This window comes from Orcinus orca, chromosome X (assembly GCF_937001465.1).
Source record: "Orcinus orca chromosome X, mOrcOrc1.1, whole genome shotgun sequence".
Taxonomy (NCBI): domain Eukaryota; kingdom Metazoa; phylum Chordata; class Mammalia; order Artiodactyla; family Delphinidae; genus Orcinus; species Orcinus orca.
In genome coordinates, this window is record NC_064580.1 from 36,473,064 (window position 1) to 36,488,382 (window position 15,319).

At 49.9% G+C, this 15,319-nt stretch overlaps 1 protein-coding gene across 1 annotated transcript in view; it reads left to right on the forward strand.

Moving 5' to 3' along the window:
• LOC105748610 (uncharacterized) overlaps positions 1 to 14,292 on the forward strand; it is an 82,370-nt gene extending 68,078 nt beyond the window's left edge. The window contains exons 6-9 of the mRNA XM_049704956.1: positions 7,635 to 7,705; positions 8,636 to 9,317; positions 10,632 to 10,724; positions 12,929 to 14,292. The gene's annotated coding sequence lies outside the window, so the exon portion shown is untranslated. The remainder of the gene's footprint in view (positions 1 to 7,634; positions 7,706 to 8,635; positions 9,318 to 10,631; positions 10,725 to 12,928) is intronic.
• Positions 14,293 to 15,319: the final 1,027 nt, after the last annotated feature.

Here is a 15,319-nt window from a genome sequence, read left to right on the forward strand (position 1 = left end):
TGGGTGGCTGGGATGGACAGAGCGCATAAGTGATGATCTTCTCTACTTCAAAGCCTGGCCTCACCAGCCCTGCTCTAAGGGGCAGCTAAGGTAGGAGCCCCCCAGCCCCTCTTCCAACTCCTGAAAGCCATTGAGCATTTTAAAGAGGAAATGTGTGCCCCCCCCACTCAATGCTCCGAGCTTTCATTGTGTGAATTGTTCCCTCAGGGAGCGGGGCCGTGTGAATGAGTTACACTTGGTCTTGGTGCCGATGCCCCAGCCCAGTGGGTTCCAGAAAGACCAGGCCAGGCCTCTTTGGGACGACATATGTCAGGGATGCTCTTGGCGGGGGAGGAGGGGTGTTGCTTAAAATGTGGCCTCTCTGTGGCCCGGCACAATTCTTCCAGTCTTCTCCGTGATGGTTCGTTGGTGGCTTCAGGCCTCAGGTTTGAATGTGGGCTGTATCTTAGCAAAATGCTAAAACAATGGAGATGTTTGTGTGCAAGTTCAACCCCCGATATGGCTCTTGGGCCCTTCTTAAGAGAGAACGGGTGTTACCTTTGGTTTCTGGCCTTGTCATGGATAAAATTGGTGAATGGGTAATAAGCAGCTCAGGTGCCCCTGATATCAGGGGATCTCAAAACGCTGTCCTGTACCAGCAGCATCATCATCACCTGGGAACTTGTTAGAAATGCAAATTTGGGGGGGCTCACCCCAGACCTACTGAGTCAGGATTTTGGGCAATGGGGCTAGGGCCTGGGAATCTGTGTTTAAACAACCCCTCCAGGTGACTGTGATGCCCTTTCAAGTTCAAGTTTGAGAGCCACTGTTTTATGAAGAATATTATTCTCATTTAACAGATAAAGAAAATGAAGATCAGGGCGGCTAAGTCACTCGACCGGGATCGTGCAGCCAGCAAGTTGGGTGCCAGGACTCAAAGCAGGTCTTTCATGAGAAGAACTCTTGTTTTTTTCTTTTGTCTCTTCCACTCCCTCCCTCTCTGTCCTCACCCCTCCATCCTCTATCCCGGAGGTTCTCAACTTGGCCGTATATTGACATCACCTGGGGAGCTTTAAAAAATAATATTGCTGTTAGGCCTCCACCCTAGGAAACTGAATCTCCGGGGTGTGACTCCAGCATCTGTACTTTTTACTCCCTCTTCACAGGCAGCCTTACCCAGATTCCTTTGCGATTCCAAATGTTTCTGATGCATGCATTTACACTGAGGTGTTAGTAACTGGATGTGTTACCTTTCTCAGGGTGTCTGCATTTGAAAAAAGAGCCGAGGACATAAAATAATGAATTGCATAAGCATCTTAGCGAGTGGGAGAGACCAGCTTTTGATCTCCTTTCTCACACTTGCAGCAGATTTATTGCCCTCACATGTCCTGCTAGGAATCTACCCAGCAGTCTTCGCTGAGAATTCTGAATATGCTGTGGCTTTTTGAGGGGCTTTTTGGGCTAGAAGAACTTGAATGAATCAGTTTTGAATGCCCATAAGCCATCAGCCTTGCCCACAGAGGGCAGTCGATTCAATTCTAACTAGCAAGCAAAACCAAAATTATTCGCCCAAAATGTTCTTGCTGTTGTTGTTGTTTGTTTTTTTTAACCATTCCGTGATGAATCTTCCCCTGTCGGACCTTTCCCAGCGCCCATCCAAACGTAGTCAGCCACAGAAATCGAGGTGGTATGTATCTAAACCATAAGTTAGAGTCATTTCCCAGATCCCAAGTCAATCAAATTTCAGGAGACCCTTCCCGTGGCTAATTGTGTAAACCTTTTTTTATTGAAGTATACTTGATGTATAATATTACATTGTCGTAAACCTTTGATTTTTAAAAAGGAAGAAAAATAAAAGCCACCCTAAAATGATTTTTTTTTTTTTGACTGGCATCTACATCTCTACCCTGCTTCCTGCACCTGGTGGGGGACACAGCGCTTCTCCGCCCTTCAGGAAACGGCCCACTTGTCAGCAGCTGGGCTCCCAGGAACAAAGGCCTAGGTTCATTACCACAGTATCGACCCTGACACGTTGCACTCGGGCCACCTCCCCCAGAGTTCCTCAATTCACACCCCAAATGAAGCGTAATTGGACCTGGACATCTTTGAAGTCCCCCGAGCAGCTCGCCAGCATTTTGAAATGTCCTCGATTTGCATGGTGAAAACCTGGTTGGAGGTGACTTTTTCTTTCCCCTCATCCCACGGTTTTAAAGACAGAATGATTTAAAATGACATTCCCCAGCTAGGGAAGAGTTACCATGGAAGAAATAAAAATTCTCAAAGCCCAGAAAAGAAAAGGCCAAATAAGTCCGAGGATCTGATGAATCTCTCATCTGCTCCTTTGCTCGGTTTTTGTTCTGCGAGGGCCACATACCAGGCCGTGGTTTCCTCTCAAACTTCTCCCCACGTCCCCGACCTGGGGGGATGACAAGGATCCAGGAAACTTGGCTAGGAGGTTCTGCAGGCCAGCGGGTTGCTATCAGACCTGAAGCAAGAGCAGGAGCCCTGCCACAGGCCGGTGAGTTGATGAGGGAGACTGTGTGTTGATCAGGGATCATCTGTCTTGCGTTCCAGCTGAGCCAGCGCCGCTATGCAGGGATCGTGCACAGTCCCAGAAATCAGCATGCCCGTGTGCCCTGTGGGTCTAAAGCTTGGTGATTTCTTGCAGCCCACGGAGGGGCCTGCTTGGTGGAGTCGTGCCTGCGGCCTAGGCGGGCATTTGTTGAGCCCGGGAGGAGCTGCGCGGTCTGTTTTCCTCTGGGCAGTGGCCTGCCCCCGGTTTGCAGTCCCTCCCACACACCCACTCCTGCTTCTGTGAGCTTCCTCAGGGGTAGCCATCCTCTGAAACAAATGATCCACTTTCGTCTAGAGCACCACTGTCCAATAGAACTTTCTGTGAGAAGGGAAATATTTTATATCTGTGCTGAGATGTGGCTGGTGCAACTGAGGAAATGAATTTTCAACCTTATGTAATTTTTTTCGGATTTCTTTAATGGAAGTACCGTTGATTTACAATGTTTCAGGTGTACAGCAAAGTGATTCACGTCATTTAATTTAAATAGCCACATGTGGCTAGTGGCGACTACATTTGGACAGATGACCAAATCCCAAGAGTGGATGCCCTAGTTTGGGGGGTGTATGGTATTGACTATCGACGCTCTAAAAAGACTTTTTTTTTTTGGCCGTGCCACATGGCTTGCAGGATCTTAGTTGCCCAACCAGGGATCGAACCCGCGCCCCCTGCAGTGGAAGTGTGGAGTCCTAACCATTGGATCACCAGGGAAGTCCCCAGAAAAACTTTTCAATCAAGCAAAGCTTAATTTATTAGACCTACTTCAGTAAGGAAGAGGACCCCTGTGACAGAATGCTAGTGATGTGTCCAAGCAGGGACCCTGGGGAAGGGTATTGATAGCATTTAGAGGCTGGACTGGGTGATTCTGAAGTTGGGTCTTTTTTTTTTTTTTTTTTTTTTTTTGCGGTACGCGGGCCTCTCACTGTTGTGGCCTCTCCCGTTGCGGAGCACAGGCTCCGGACGCGCAGGCTCAGCGGCCATGGCTCACGGGCCCAGCCGCTCCGCGGCATGTGGGATCTTCCCGGACCGGGGCACGAACCCGTGTCCCCTGCGTCAGCAGGCGGACTCTCAACCACTGCGCCACCAGGGAAGCCCTGAAGTTGGGTCTTTCAAGGCAAGAAACTGACTGGGGTTGGGGAGAGTTTCTGACAAAGTAGTTTTGGATTGGGAACAGCAAGGCAGAGGTCTTGTAGTAAGTCTTGAGGAGCTAGCTGTTGGTCTTAATAACAAGCTATTTTAGTTGGTTCAGTCTATCTTCCAGGAGCAAGTATTTCTTATAGCAAAGAGCTAAGTTAATTTTGTTTGTTCTCAGTACGATTTAAACATGGGGATCAGAAAGCATGCCTGGTCCCAGAATTGTTTAACGTAGGGACAGAGAATAACAAATCGCCACCAAATGTAGTGACTTAAAACAATAAACGTTTATCATCTGACAGTTGCTGAAGGTCAGGAATTTGGGAGCAGCTGAATGGGGTGGTCCTGGCTTGGGGTCTCCCATGAGGTGGTAGCCAGGATGTTGGCTCGGGTCACCAATAACCGTCTGAAAGATTTACCAGGGCTGGAGGACCCACTTACAAGGGGGCTCGTTTGCATGGCTGGTGAAATGGGGTTGGCAGTTGGCAGGAGGGCTCAGTTCCTTGGCCTGTGGGCCCCTCCCATGTGGCTGCTGGAGAAGCCTCATGGCATGGTAGCTAGCTTCCCCTAGAGCGAGTGATTCAAAGGAGAGCCAGACAGAACCCACAGTGTCATCTCACTTCATCATTTCCAAGATATCCTATTGGTTATACAGGGCAGCCTTGTTCAACATGGAAGGTGACCAGGCAAGGGAGTTAAGATTGGGGGTGAGAATCACAGGGAGAGGGAATTATGTGGTTTCAGTTCTCAGTGGTAAGTGGGGGTGGGGGGCAGTGGTATAAGGTAGGTGCAGAGTTTCCTGGGTTTCAGAACTGAGACACAACTGCGGCAGGTCTGTATATGTTGGGGAGGGAGGGACCCACTGGCTGACTCAGCCTTCCACCCACCTTCTGGAACGTTGTTCCAGTTACCATCTCTATGTAACAAATAACTCGAAAATGTAGTGACTTCAAGCAACCATTTTATTATGCTTGTTGGACTCTATGGGTCAGGAATTCAGACAGGGCACAATGGGGGACGGCTTGTCCGTGCTCCACAATGTCTGGGGCCTCAGCTGGAAAGACTCAAAGCCCAGTGATGATAGTTGGGGGCTGGATTCATCTGCAGGTTCAATCATTGACATGTCTGGTGCCTGGGCTCGGTGGGACTCAAAGGCTTGGACAGTGGATGGAGCACGTACAGGTGGCCTCTCTATATAGCTTGGGCTTCCTCACAGCATGGTGGCCTCAGCATGATGGGACTTCTTATGTGGTGGCTCAGGGCTTCAAGTGTGATTGTTCTAGCAAATAAGGTGGAAGCTGCATGGGCTTTTATGACTCAGCCTTGGGAGTCACCCGGCATCGCGTCCACGTACAGTGGAAGTGTTTACTGAAGCAGTCACAAGCCCACCTGGATTCAAGGGAAGAGGGCGGAGACACAGTTTCTCAACAGGGAATGTCAATGTCACATTGTAGAAGAGTATGTGGGATGGGTGGTATTGTTACAGCCATTCTTAGAAAATACAGTCTGCTGTGCGCATCAGTTTCTTTTTGCGGTACGCGGGCCTCTCACTGTTGTGGCCTCTCCCGTTGCGGAGCACAGGCTCCGGACGCGCAGGCTCAGCGGCCATGGCTCACGGGCCCAGCCGCTCCGCGGCATGTGGGATCTTCCCGGACCGGGACACGAACCCGCGTCCCCTGCATTGGCAGGCGGACTCTCAACCACTGCGCCACCAGGGAAGCCCAGGCTTTTGTCTTTGATGGGTGGGAGCAATGGGGACTGGGGGAATATGGGCCCTGGGCATCCCACACAGCCATCTTTGTTAGATAGTCCTTGTTGCTTCCTGATCATAGGTCACTGATCCAAGTCCGAGCTGAGTGGGACACATGAGGGGGAAGAGATGAGCCTAGGAGACGGGGTTCTTCACACAGGCCCATAGGACAGTGTCCCAGACTGTGTGGCCTTGGATAAGTGGCTCATCTCTGAATTGGGAATAATAAGCCCTGCCTCGGGATCGTTGTGGGGAGCAGGTTAGGTAAGGTATGCAGAGTATAGTAGGGTGCCTGGCACGTAGTGGGTCTTCAACAGATGAGAGAGCTACTATAATGATATGTGCTGTTACGCCACCTGAGTTCAATCATCTGTGGCACAGTATTAGGTATGTATTGCGGGGTAACAACTCACCCCAAAACTTAGTAGCTTAAAACAACCGAAGTCATTTTTTCCACTCTCTTGGTTTCTCTGGTGCAGAAATCTGAAGCTTGGCTGGGCGGTTGTGGCCCAGTGCTCTCAAAAGGTTGCAGTCAGAGCGGCCGAGGCTGCAGTTGTCTGAGGGCTCGGCTGGGGTCACAGCATCCACTTCCAAGGTGGTTCACTCACCTTGGAAGTGGCTGGCAAGTTGGTGCTGGCTGGGGGCCTCTGTTCTCTCTACACGGGCCCTCCACGGGGCTGCTTGAGCACCCTCATGCCATGGTGGCCGACATCCCCTAGAGCAGGTTTCTCCAGGAGGGCAGAATCTGGGTCTGCCTTGGTCTTTGCTATATCTCCAGAGCTTGGCCTGGCTCCGAGCATTCTGTGAGGGTTTGAAAGACTGAGAACTGCCTTAGCTATTCTGCCCTAGTCCCTTGACATTGTTCTGGAAGGTCTTTTCATGCCTCTGCCTAGGTCGACAGCAGGCTCAAGGTCTCAAAGAGGATTCCAAGGTTGCGGAAAGGAAGAATCAGGGAGAGACAGCCGCTAAGGCTCAGGGCCCAGCTGCCCTTCCTTCCCGGAAACTCTCCTTCCAGAGCTTGACCTTGGGCTTCTGAGCGCATTCTGAGGGAGTCCATGTTCATGAAAACCCAAATAACTGTCCTACCAGGCCAAGAGCTGTGCAAACCCTGAGAGAAGAAAGTGCATGGGAAGGAGCTCACATCCCACTGAGGGTAACCTAGGGGCCGGGGTTTCCAGCTGGGCCAAAAAGGACGGGTCAAAGTTGCTGTCCTGTTTAAGTAGCAGATGCAAAGGCCCTGAGGTGCAGGGGCAGGTTCTGGGGCCTCTGAGCAGGAGGCCGGGCCCGATGAGGCCGAAAGATGGTGGAAGCAGAGCAGTGGGGTAACAGAGGCAGCCACGAGGAAGAGGGGGCTGGGTTGGGGAGACTGAAGTGGTGAGCCTGCAAATTTCCGGGCAAAAGTGAACAGGATCTGAGCCAAGGCGGCAGCTCTGGGAAAGGGATGTAAGGAAAGGGAAGAGGCAGTTTCCAGAGATATTTAGATGTAAACTTAACTGGATCGGGGCTTCCCTGGTGGCGCAGTGGTTGAGAGTCCGCCTGCCGATGCAGGGGACACGGGTTCATGCCCCGGTCCAGGAGGATCCCACATGCCGCGGAGCAGCTGGGCCCGTGAGCCATGGCCGCTGAGCCTGCGCGTCCGGAGCCTGTGCTCCGCAGCGGGAGAGGCCACAACAGTGAGAGGCCCGCGTACCGCAAAAAAAAAAACAACAAACAACTTGACCGGATCAGATAGCCAGATTGGGTTAGAGAGCAGGAGGCAGGGATGGTGGATGAGTGGTTTTCCCTCTGAACATTCTTTCTCTCTGATGTTCAGAGGCAGCCGTGCTGTAAGGAGGCTTCAGGTGTTTGCTCAGTGTCCTGGGGCCAGAAAGAGAACCCAGCAAGCCTGGGGCCCGGCAGAGTGTGATGTTATTCACATGGGGGGTCTGGCTGTGGAGGCCCCCACTGCTGCTCGTCTCCCAGGCAACCTGCCCTGCGACCAGCTGGATGTGTAGGCTACCAAGCCCTTGCACATATATCACTGTCTCATTTAATGTTCCAGGGGGGAGTTGTTATTCCCATTCTACAGATGAAGCAACTGAGGCTTCCAGGCTCAGAGAGGTGTGATATGTTTTCTAAGGTCAAAGAGGTGGCAGAGCCAGGCCTGGAACCCAGCTGAGTCTTCTCTCCAACATACTTCCCTGCTTTCTCATCTCGCAGGTCCCTTAATGGCCGTTTGTATTGGATGAAGTTCATAAGGATTTGCAGAGGTCCTCCAGGGCCTCTGTGAGGTGGGTAGGTGTGGCAGACTTTGGGCGGGAGGGGGTGGTCTTGACAGGTGTGTTAGAAGTGTGGGCGTATGGTGGGGTGGGACTAGGGCGTGAGGGACAGAGAGATCAGAGCCATAACTCAGAAAGCAGTCCCCGAATGCAGGCTGATGCGGCTGGGGCCACATTCAGGAAACCCATCAGGATGACAGTGACCTTGGGCAAAGACCCACGGAGGCAGGTGTCAAGTTCACAGAGATCTTGATAACAGGGCTTTTGCTATCTCCCTCTTCTCGTGCCAGATGTTCAGGAACTTGACCCCCTTTTCTGGCTTTGTCTTATTTACTGTCCCCCGTTCCCCAGCACCTTGCCATGACCCTCTTTGCTGGTTCCCTTTTCTTGGAATGGGTGGCCAGGGTAGTACCACCACCCAGAAGGGAGCTCCCAATTCCATCCCCTTGATTCCCTCCCCAGCTCCCTTGCAGCCGGAACACCTAAATGCTTTCTGCGACAAGCTCTCTAAATGATTGGAACTTTCTCCCAGATCAGCACTTTTTCATGCTCCATTAGCATTTATTGGTTTGATATTTACATTTGCCGAAGGAGCACCCAGTCCCTGGGTCCCTGGGAGCACACACCGTCAACCGAATAGACTCTAATTGCCGCTCACAACCTCCCTCCCCCTGCCCCTGTCTGCCACCTGCCTTGTTCCCCCCCCCCCCAGTCCCATTAAAAAAAACTCAGAAGGATTATCTTTGCAGACCAAAAGGTCTGCTGATAAACAGGGGCCCTACCCAGAGGAGAGAGGCGCTCCGCAAACAAAAGGGCTGGCAGGGACAATCTGAATTAGTATTGCAGTAGTGTATCTACATGAGAGCTTCTCCACTGGATTCTAACCTCCTTGAAGGCAGAGATCTGTTTTCGTTCTTTGAATTTCTCCATATTCCTCTCCAGGGTGAAGAAACTAGCTCTGCCAACCACGGGTTCTCAAGGAACATTTGTCTGCTGTGGAATTAATCAGAAGTCGCGCCCTCCCTCCCTCTGACAGCTGCAGGGGGAGAGGGTGGAGGAATTATCCAGGGAATGCGAGGGCAGTGGGGGCCACATGATAAGAAGGAGAGTTCTCCCTTGTCCCTTTCCAACGCCCCCGCAGATGTGGCCGAGGAGCCGGGCCCTGCAAGGCCATGGTGGAGGAAGGAGGCTGTGTAGTAATGTGGTTAGAGCTCGGCAAACCCGGCTCCAAAAGCCAGCGCTGTTATGTCATTGGTGTGCGCCTCAGTTTCCTCTGTAGTAAAATGGGAATGACTTCCGGGCTGCTTGTGGGGATTAAGGGAGGTCAGGCGAATAACGGCCCAGGCACACCATGGGTTTAGGAGATGGCGGTTCCTGGGATTTATGCAGACCTGTGGCCCTATGCCCTGTGGGAGTGGAGCCCTAAGCGTAAATCGTTAACTCCTCAAAGGTATGTTTGCTGTGCCCTGGGATTTTCAAAGGGCAGGCTCTCCCAACAGCTCCAGAACCTTGCTACTCAAAAGGCCCGCGGACCGGCAGCAGCCTCACCTGAGAGGCTGTAAGGACGCCCTCAGATGCTCCCCAGGCCTGTCGAATCAGAATTTCTATATTAAGATTCCCTCAGGTGAGTCATATGCACATTAAACTTTGAGAAGCACTTTAGAAACTCCCTGTGAAATCTGCAATGTAGAAATGACTATTCCCATTTTGAGAATGAGATCACTTCCGCAGAGTCAGAGAATTGATGCCTTCTTTTGCCCAAGCTTATGAGCTCTCTAAAAGAGGCCTTGTGACTCCTGGGGGTGGGGGGTCCTGGATCCCTTTCCCTACCCATGGCTGTTCCCTGAAGGACCAGCATACTCCAGGGCAGGGTGGAGATGAGCGAGGCCAGGGGCCAGGGTCTTATCTGCGGCCCCATCGCCGCGAAGGGGGCCAGGTTGGCTGCCGGCTGTCGAAGTGCTGTGTGGAGTCCACCCTGAGGAGTATGGGTTCTTGAACCCGGGGCCTGAGGTGGGATGACAAAGAGGCCAGAAAAAAATGTCGTGTTAAAGTGGAATTTCACACAGGTGGAAACACTTGACTCTCGTGCAAATATAAAATGACCGCATGTCAAAGATTTGATTTAGCTCATTCATTAATGAGGGGACCCTCTAAGATGTTAAAACCGATTACAGTGAGAATGTGAGGGGCTAGGTATTTATAGGCAGTTTAATAGAAGAATTCGGGGGTGAGATAGCTAGGTTAGAAATTATTTGCATCTCTACCAGACAAAAATCTGAAAGTTAAGCAACCTCTGCAGCTATGGGGTTGTAAAATAGCCCAGTCAATAGGAAATCGATCAAAGGTGCCAGCCCCTGCACGGTGCAGCAAGAACACCCAATAATCTCTTTCGCCTATTTCCAATTTTGGATAATTTCTTCTGACACTACCCTCGGTTAGTCCTTGAGAATCCGGAAATTGCTCTTGCCTGAGAATTACCCTCAGAATGGAATGTAGGTCTTGGCAGGAAAGGAGGAATGAAAGATGAGCAAGTGCATCTTCTCGAAGACGGGGAGTGTGCTCTCCCGGCCACCTTCCGTGTCTCCTGCGATGTACCGTGCAACTGCTCTCAGAGGGCGAGAGCTGGCATCGTGCGGGAGGAAACCGACTGCTCACAGAAGGGACACAGCGCGGCCTGCTCCTGACTCCCATTCTCTTTAACCTTGGCTGCCGTACGGAGGCGGATGATGTATCTGCAAACATATGCAGCCTTGTCCAAAATATTTTCCCCTCCTGTATAGTTCTTGCCAATATTGTTAATCTGTGGGTTGACTTCAGACCAAAATAAATCTCCCAGCCCTGGCCACCAGCTAGCTAATTTTACTTTGTAACCAGGGAATAGAAAGTACGGGCCCTTGGCCGACCATTCTGTGTTTATTTGGCTTTCTCTCTGCTGCAGTTTCAAAATCACATTTGGAGAAGTGGACCCTCTGTGCATAAGAACAGCCACTGAGAGAAACAACAACAAAGATGAACGGGTTGAAAAAGGCAAGTTCTTCCATTGCCCTCCACGTTTGTCTCTCATCTCAGGATTCTGATCGTCCCCAGTGGCCTTTTCCGTGATGGCTAGAGTTGTAAAATGGGCCCCAGAGCAGGATACATGGCCATTCGGGGAGGATTTTTCCCTGGAACTCTCCTGGGTTCTCCTGGACCAGTCCTAGAGGAAGCAAGTGGGTAGAAGCTTACCAAGTCAGCCCTGGAAGGGACCTTGGAGGGCACCTAGTCCAGCCAAGCCAGCTGAAAGGCAGGGTTACCTAGTGGTTGAGCGCACACGTTTGAAGCCAGACAGCCCCAGTTTGAACCAGTTCTCCACCACTTCCTAGCTGTGTGACCTTGGACAAGTTTACTAACCTCCGCCTCAGTTTCCTCATCTGTCACATAGTAATCATCCTACCTACCTCAGACAGTTGTAGCGGTGACAAAGTGAATTAACACATAAAGCATGAGGAATAGCACAAAGTGTACAGTAAGCGTTTGATAAGAGAAGGAAATGAGGCTCAGAGGAGAAGCAGCCTCCCCGAGGTCACTCAGGGATTTGCCAAACTGAGCTGGACTCGGTGAAAAAGAGGAGAGGTTACAGCCTCTTGGAAATTCTGACTAATAACTGTTTCTCTGCCTGTGTTACATCACCCTCGCTCAACACTTGGAGAGAGACCTCATGTGGAAGTCAGGGTGCCGCATTCCAGTCCAGGCGTGCAGCTAGCTCACCGACAGTGGCCCTCCTAGCTAATGAGCTTGGGGCTGGACGGTCTCTGGGGTTCCTATTGGCACTAACATCTTATAATTTGAAATTAGGGTCTGTACCCTCCATTCAAATCAAGTCTGTCTTTTCCTGCAACACGCTTTACACTGTTTTTTTTTCTCCCCATTTCCCTCTGACGTTTTGCCCAACTGTGTCCTGTGCTCATCAACACCCGGTTTCCTTTTGGCCCTCCCACTCTGTCCCTCCCCACGTTGGCCCCTCTCCCCTTCCCCCCTGCTAGGGCAATCATGGGCTCCCACTGGCCCACACCTGAGCCCTCAGTTGCCAGGTTTAAGCTGATTAGACACTGTCTTGGAGGTGTCTTGAAAGTTACCATGTAGGCACCTTGAAACTAGAGACTGGATTTCTTCCTTATCATGGCCCACTTTTTTTTTTTTTTTTTTTGCGGTACGCGGGCCTCTCACTGTTGTGGCCTCTCCCGTTGCGGAGAACAGGCTCCAGACGCGCAGGCTCAGTGGCCATGGCTCACGGGCCCAGCCGCTCCGTGGCATGTGGGATTTTTCCCAAATCGGCGCACGAACCTGTGTCCCCCGCATCGGCAGGCGGACTCTCAACCACTGCGCCACCAGGGAAGCCCCATGGCCCACTTTAAGAGTCTAATAGAGTGCCGTAGGCAGAGTGGCTTATCCATTACGGATTGCTGACTGGCTCTAAAACGAGTCGGGATGTTGGATGAAATCTTGGATTATCGAGGTTCCCTCTGGAACATTCAGTACAGCTGTCATAGATGTCCTTTGTTCGGGAGAAAACCGGTGTTATCAAACTTCAAAGCTTGATGAAAAGGGTATTTTAGAACAATTAATATTTCAAACTCGAAAATTGCAGACTGCAGCACAGGAACATTAGATACTTCCTTTTCTGCCTTTCTTTCTCCCCAACCATATCCCACAACCCCATCCCCTTTTCCCTAAAATACAAGCCTGGGTCAGATGTTAGGTTGCCACCTGTTGGTGTAACGAGGCATTGCAGCCCAGCTCTATGAAATACTCTAAATGCCTGTAGGGAAGTGTACAGAGACTGAAATACTGGGAGATGTGATTGTAGAGTCAGGTGTGGCCCAGAGAAATATCTTCTGGATTAGGTCGATCCTGAGGGAAGGGTGAGGGCTAACAGCAGAGGGGAATCCAGGAGTAAGAGAGACAGTACTAAGCCCTCTAAGTGCTGTAGAGGAAAAGCAAACAGTTATTTGGAGGCACTAACTTCTGTAATACCTAATACTACTAGTGTGTAAGTAATAAGACCTCCATCCCACTGGGCTGACCATCAGTGGAATCCTGCCTTTCTCAAACCTTTGCCCTTAGTCAAAGTTGTTGGAGCCCAGCTTAAAACTACATTGAAGAGCAAAGAAAAATGAGGTTTCACTATATATTTGGGGGGGGCTGCATTTTTGAAAGATAGCTGCCACAATATCCCATATATTTTTCCGCAGTGAGACCTGTCACTCTCCCGTCAAGTAGAGAGGCCTATGTCTCTACCCCTTTGAACCCAGGTGGGTCCTATGCCTGCTTTGACTGAGAGAATGAGGTGGAAGTGATGCTGTGTGGTTTTTTCAGGACAGGATCACAGAAAGACTTGAAGCTTCCTGAGCCTACTAGAATGCTCACTTTTGGGACAGTCCCTCTTGGAAGCTAGCCACCATGCTGTGAGAAGCCCAAACTACAATGGACAGGCCACACTTAAGGTGTTCCAGTTGAAGCCCCAGTTAAGTTCCCAGCCAGCGGCCAATATTAACTGTCAGCCCCGTGTGTGTGCCATTTTGGATGTCCAGCTGGGTTAAGCCTTCAGGACTCCAGCCCCAGCCAACACCTGACTACAGCTGCACAAGACACCCAGAGTAAAAAGCCCCCCAGCTGAGCCCAGTCAACTCACAGAACTGTGAGAGAGAGTAACGAGTTGTTGTCCTGAAGCCACTAGGTTTGGGTTCATGATGTGGCAATAGATACCAAGGACAAGAGCAACTTTGGTTAGACACATAAACCATAGGGTGACACATAATTAGGTATAGTTTTTAAATCTTGGGTTCAGCTTTAGGGCTATGAGTCCCTAACATCGTAGAGCCGTACTATTTCAGTTCACATCTGCTGCCTCTGATCAAAACACTATCTTGCACTTCCTGAGAGAGAGAGAGCACTTCCTGCCAGGTGTCCCCTTGTGTCCTCCTCTGTGTGACTGTGGGGTTCCGTGTCTCTCACACATTCGAGCGTGGCGCTTGGTGCCTTGAGATAGAAGCCATGCTCTTGCCTCCAGAAGGTTTTGTGGGTGGGATTGTGCCATAGACAGCAAGAATCCACCCACACGTTTTCTTTGAATCAACTTTAGTGATGGATATTTACATATGATACATTAGACCCATTTGAAGTGTTCAGATTGATGAGATTTGACAAACGTAACCCGTGGGACCACCACCCATGTAACCACCACCATAATCAAAGTCTAGAACATTTTCATCACCCAAGATTTTCCTTGTGCCCCCTTTGCGGTCAATCCCCTCCTCCCACCCCCAGCCCCAGGCAAGCACTGATTTTCTTTGCCATTAGAGATCAGTTTTTGTCTTTTCTGGTGTTCCATATAAGTAGAATCATATAGGATGCACTCATGTGACTGCATAATATTTTGTTCAGCATATTTTTGAGGTCATCCATGTGGTGTGTACCTATAGTTAATTCCCTTTTATTGCTGCGTAGTCTATCATTGTATGGATAGATCACAATCTGTCTGTGCTTCTGTTGATGGACATTTGGGTCAGTTATACTTGGGGCTATTATGAATAAAAGTGCTATGAATGTTCACCTACAAGGATTTGTGGTCATATGTTTTCCTTCTGGGTAAATATCTGAGTGCTAATAAAGGGTTATATGATAAATGTATATTTCACTTTATAGGAAACTGACAAATTGTTTTACGTGCCCGCCAGCAAAGTATGAGAGTTCTGGTTGCTCCATATTCTTATTAGCACTCACCATTGTCAGTCTTTTTACTTGTAGCATCCCTGGTGAGTGTAATGGTACCTCATTTGCCCACAGGTTTTTGTGTCCTCCATTAGGATGTGACCAGGGACTTGTTTTTTCACTGCTGCATCTCCTAGCACCTGGAAAGGTGCCAACACCTGGAACAGCCCTCAGTACCTGGAACAGCATGCAAGAAATATTTTTGGAATGAACTAGTTCATGTCTCCTCGAGTTTTCGTGTTTCCTTAAGATTTATTTCTGTAGGGGATATTGAGCAAGGAGGAGTTACACACTTACAGTTGTGAAAGATATTGCCAAGTTGCTTCACCCCAAAATGCTGAACCAATTTACCCTCCCACCAACATGAGCTATTGTCAATTGTTTCAATTTTTCTACCAGTGGAACAGGTTAAAAATGGTATTTCATTTTGGTTTTTATTTTGCATTACTCCTTTTTAAAAGTTTTATTTATTTAATTTTATTTTTGGCTGCGTCGGGTCTTAGTTGCGGCACGTGGGATCTTTTGTTGCGGTGCATGGGCTTCGCTCTAGTTGTGCACGGGCTCCAGAGTGCGTGGGCTCTGTAGTTGTGGCACGTAGGCTCCAGAGCACATGTGGGCTCTGTAGTTCGTGGCATGCGGGCTTAGTTGCCCCGTGGCATGTGGGATCTTGGTTCCCTGACCAGGGCTCGAACCTGCATCCCCTGCATTGGAAGGCATATTCTTAACCACTGGACCACCAGGGAAGTCCCTAATTTTGCATTACTCTTATCGTTGGGTGAAATTGAGCATCTTTTCATATGTTTTGGGGTCTTGTATACTTCATCTGTGATTTGTGTTCCTATATTTTGCTTATGTTTTTTTAATTAATTAATTATT